This window comes from Prunus mume, linkage group LG8 (assembly GCF_029339155.1).
Source record: "Prunus mume cultivar Tortuosa linkage group LG8, ASM2933915v1, whole genome shotgun sequence".
NCBI classification, from domain to species: Eukaryota; Viridiplantae; Streptophyta; class Magnoliopsida; order Rosales; family Rosaceae; genus Prunus; species Prunus mume.
In genome coordinates, this window is record NC_142705.1 from 20,935,005 (window position 1) to 20,940,748 (window position 5,744).

Genomic DNA, 5,744 nt, shown 5'->3' on the forward strand with positions numbered 1-5,744 from the left:
TTTTCCATTTGCATCGACCAACATGAATCAGGAATGGAAAGATGACATGCCTACACCAATGGACAGTGCAGAGTTCAAATAATATGAAAAACTGTTAAAAAATACCAACCAAGAGTTATACCCGAGGTGCGGAGCTTTTCCGTTCTCACAACCATTGTGGAGCTAATGCACGGAAAAATAAAGTATCGTATGTCAAACCTGTGTTTTGATTACTTTTTGAGGGTTTTCAAGAGAATGCTTTCGACGGACAATTGTTTGCTGAAAGACCATGAACATGCACAAAAGGTGTTGAATGGTCTTGGATTCGGTTATGAAAAAATTCACGCTTGCAAAAACAATTGCATGTTATTCTACAAAGAGTATGAAACATTGGATACATGCCCTACATGCAATGAGTCAAGGTTCAAAATGACATCTCAGAATAGAATGACTAAGATCCCACAAAAAGTCATGGGTTATCTGCCTTTGAAACCTAGGTTGCAGCGATTGTACAAGTCGACGCATACTGCCACAAATATGAGATGGCATAAGGAAAAATGGGTAGACGACGATGTGATGCGGCATCCTGCTGATGGGGAGGCATGGAAAGAGTTCGATCGAACATTCCCCGAGTTTGATGTTGATCCCCGAAATGTTAGATTCGGACTCGCCACTGACGGATTCAATCTGTATGGGGTTCTAAACCAACACCACAACATGTGGCCGATTTCCGTATTCCCATATAATTTGCTGCCTTGGAAATGCATGAAAAAAAAATACATTATGATGATTGTTTTGATAACTGAGGATCCTGACAGGTCAATCGATGTTTACTTAAGGCGTTGGTTGATGAGCTAAAGGATTTATGGACAAACGGTGTGCGCACGTATGATAAATCAACTAGGAAGATGTTCACTTTGTGGGCAGCAGTTATGTGGACTGTGAATGATTTTCCCGCATATGCAATGGTTTCTAGGTGGAGCACAAAGGGTTATATGGTTGTCCTGTATACAAAGAAGATGAAACTTCTGGTTGGCACGCTGGAAAAGTTTGTTACCTTGCTCATCGGAGATGGTTGCCATGGGACCACGAGTGACGGAAAAAAGATAAAGAGTTCGACGAGAACACAGAGCATCGCCTCAGACCTAGAGAATGGTCCGGTGATGAGATCTTGGAACACTATAACCGTTTGGATTTTGCTCCGTTGGGGAAAATAGTTAGCCGGACCAGACCTTCTACACATATGAACTCGACGCACAAGCCTATGTTTTTTGAGCTCCCATATTGGTCAAAACTAAAATTGAGGCACAATCTAGACATGATGCATGTTGAGAAAAATGTATTTGACACATTGGTGGGCACGATTCTAGATATCGAGGGCAAGACAAAGGACACGATCAAACCTCATCTTGATTTGGAAAGAATGGGCATACGAAGGGGTTTATGGATGAATAGGGATAGTGATAAAGCTAGAAGGGATCTTGCATTTTTTTTCTATGAAACCGAATGGCAAAAAAGAGTTTCTAAAGTTTGTATCGTTTGTAAATTTTCCCGATGGGTATGCTTCTAATATCGCACATTGTGTGAATGTTGACGGGGGTAAATTTGCTGGACTTAAGAGCCATGACTGCCATTTGTTTATGCAACGCTTACTTCCTGTGGGTATTCGACACCTATTGCCGGAAGATGTAGTGAAGCCAATCATGTTGTTGTCCAGATTTTTTTCCCAACTGATGACAAAAACGATGCAAAAGGCAGGCATTAATCAATTGGCCATGACATTGTCCAAGTCCTATGCAAGTTTGAGATGATATTCCATCCAGCTTTCTTCACAAGTATAATCCACCTGATAGTTCACTTGCCATAAGAGGCATTGCTTGTTGGTCTTGTCAACTATCGATAGATGTATCCAATAAAAAGTTATATAATCCTTATCATTTGTGTATGCATCATTATCACACGCTTGCTAATTTGAATCATATAGTTTTATTTTGACAGGCTTCTCAGAGAGCTAAAAAAAGTGTACTCAACAGGGCAAAGCCCGAAGGATCAATTATAGAGGCTTGGGTTCAATATGAGTCGCTTACTTTCTGTGGAATGCATTTAAAATATGTGGAAACGGCTTCCTCAATGCAATGATGATGGAGGTCTGAGAAATGACAAACTTTCTGTTTTTGCCCAAAGCGCACGACCTTTTGGAGATCCTGGACGAGGAGAGTCGTTTTCCAGAAATGACATGGAGGTAGCTCATTGGTTCGTATTGAAAAATTGTGATGAGATAATAGCATACTTAGATGAGCATGAAGAGATGATGAAGCGAGAACATCCATCACATTTGTATGCCAAGAAACACCGTGAATTGTTTCCACAATGGTTTTTGGATTCTGTAAGTTATAAGTGTTTTGTATTTGACAAATAAATATTGTAGTATTTAATTTTTTTAAAATAACATGTGAATGGTTTTGTATAATATTAGGTGAATAAGTTGAAATCATCGAATTCCCCCACTTACAGTGATGAGTTATATAACTTGGCATTCGGCTCGATTCGCGTTGAATTGTTCTCGTGTTGCCATGTTAACGGCATCAAGTTTTTGGGGACTGCACGAGATGACAAGCTATGTACATAAAACAGTAGTGTCCATGTCCCAGGTGGAGGCGAAAGTACGGACATTGATTTCTATGGCAAACTCACAACTGTCGTGCAATTGCTTTACAAAGACCGATACCAAGTGATCATGTTTAAGTGTCGATGGTTTGATACCAACCCAAATAGGCAGGGAAGTGTTAAAATCGACCATGGCTTACTATCTGTGAACATTAACAGAACCTGGTATGATGACGACCCTTACATTTTGGCAAACATGGCAACATAGATTGTGTATCTAGATGACCCTAAAGCCGGGAGCGGTTGGAAAGTTGTTCAGAAGATGGATCATAGGAATGTGTATGCTATACCAGAACTAGACCCAACTGACAACGACGTCGACAACGTGGCTGACCAACGTTTAGAATCTTCAATGGAAAATGATGCGGAAACTCTTTGAGATACAAATATTATACAAGAATCGTTCCACATACATTATAATATATAATAATATATATTTATATATTATATTATAATATACATATATACACGTATATAATATATGTGTATATAGGTGTATCTATATGTCCAGCGATGACGTTGTAAATAGTTTACACCGTCATCCATAACTTAAAGGCCGACGTACTAATCGATATACACGTCTAATAGTACAACACAGACGACGTTAGTACGACATACAACTACACACCCTTTTTGACAAGAGACGTTTGTGTAGACTATTTCACGACACATAAACACTAAGGAGACGTGAAAACTTTTAATGACGGCAGTAATTATGGGAAGAACAAGGATCTTACGACTCATTTATTTTAAATCTGATAGCGGAAATGACCTTACCACGTTGGTTATTATAAACACCGTGTCGTATGTCGCAATATAAACGACGAGGAAGATTTAGAAAACGACGTGGTTACTCTGTAAATGTTGGTGTATTGTTATAAGGTTATTTTTCACTAAATCTCCTTTTCCTTTGACATAAATTGGGACATGGTAAATTTTTCAGACGGCTATTACTGAGAGTACATTGTCGTGATTATATTATAAGACGACGGTAAATGTCGGTGTGTTGTTATAAGGTCAGGTTATCTTCTTTTAAATGTCGGCTCTTTGGAGTCTCTGTCGTGATATGCCTTAATAACGTCTTTTCCTTACCATCGTTGTTATGTGATTATGTGCAGTCATTTGAGTTATGCCTTAGATAAAAATAAGTACATCGCAGTCGTCTCATTTGTCACAGACGAATTTTTTAATGTCCATTTTATTTAAACCGACGTGTTTTGTATTTTTGTTATTGTTTTTAATTTGTTTTAAGGTCTTCCATTGCATGACGTATGATAAAAAAAACGACGTCTGATACTATTTGGAGGTTTGTCTTTGCAATTCTGTTAACAGGACCGTCGTATTTTGGTACTTGAACCAGCTAAAAGTTTTGCGCCCAAACTCTGTATAATGAAAGTGAAAAAAATGCAATACAATTTCTTACAAAATTAATGTTATACACAGCCATTCAGGGCATAAGTAATGTCATAAATTACAAGCATCATTCAATCCATATATCTTCACACCCATCTCAAATATTTTGACTCCCAGATTCACAGGCTAGTTCATCAAATGTGTCAACATTTGGCATCCCTCTAGTAAATGGCTCACACTCAATTCTCACATCATTTAAGACATCATAACCAATAACATCATTATATTCTCGATTAGGCATTGATAACACTACTCAACAAAAAATACTTGTTTGACTTGAGAAGCCATAACAAATTGGTTATTGCACATATACTGTCTTTGCACATATAGCATTGAAGAAGAAGCACAATTTAGTTATTGCATACCTTGCAGGCTTCTCTAGGACAGAATGAATTGCCACAGGGAGCAACTGTTGCATTAAGGTATGACAATCGTGTGATTTAAGCCCAAGAAGTCTTGAATCTTGCAAAGATACAAGATTTTTAATATTTGAAGAATAACCTTCAAGGACCTTCATACCATAGAAAGAATTGCACACCGCTAGGCTCTTGAAAAATTCCAAGGCCCAGGAGGCAATCGAGTACATCTTTCTCCATACTCGAGTTGCAAATCAGTCTTGATCCCCATCTTCAATAAATCCAAATGAGCAGCAATCTCATCTTTATTTTTTCCAGGGATCTCCAACAACATACTAATGATACTATCGCAAACATTCTTCTCAATGTGCATAACATTAAGGGCATGCCTCCTAGGAAGGTATTACCAATACTCAAGATCAAAGAATTTTGACTTCTTCTTCCAACAGACTTTGTCACCATCATTTTCATTTCCACCTCCCTTTTTTTTATCCCCATTTATAATTATCTTCAACCATATGCAGCACTTCTTCTTCGGTTAATGGCTCAGAAGACGTGCCATATTCAGGTTTCCCATTAAAAGCTGCACGCTGCCTCCGATATGGATGATTGATTGGTAACCATTTTCTATGCCCAATGTAACAAATTTTGTGGCCATTTTCAACTTGTGACTAGGTGTATCATCGTCGTATATTGGACGAGCTTTATATCATTTAACGACACAACCAGATAAGTTTCCATAAGTGGTAAAATCATTAATTGGCCACAGTAATGCAGATCTGAGTGTAAAGTATTCTCCTATATGAGCATCAAACACTCCTCTAATCCCATCCCACAAAGATTTTAAATCATCAATCAATAGCTCTAAGTAGACTTCTATATCATTTCCGGGTTGTTTAGGACCGGAAATCAATAAGGTCAACATCATGTACTTTCGTTTCATGCATAGCCATGGTGGGAGATTATATGTAACTAAGATAACTGGCCAGCAACTATATATGGTACTTAGAGAACTGTGGGGATTGAACTCATCACTAGATAGAGCGAAATTTGCAGGTATTAATATCGACAATGGGGGCCCAATTATACATTCCTGTCCGAATGCTCCAATGTCTAGTGATCTTCAAATTTCCACTTTTCATGAGCTCATGGCTGCACCCAGTCTAGAGATATGGGAAGATTCTTTGGCTGACGATTTAATCTATTGAAGGTTGGAAGACATTTGTTAAAAGGGCCAAGTGTATGACCAAACATTTCCCACCCAATCATAGATTTACTATTCTTCCTGGTGTCAAGATTCGAGGCATGCCATCCTTGAAAAATAAGAGG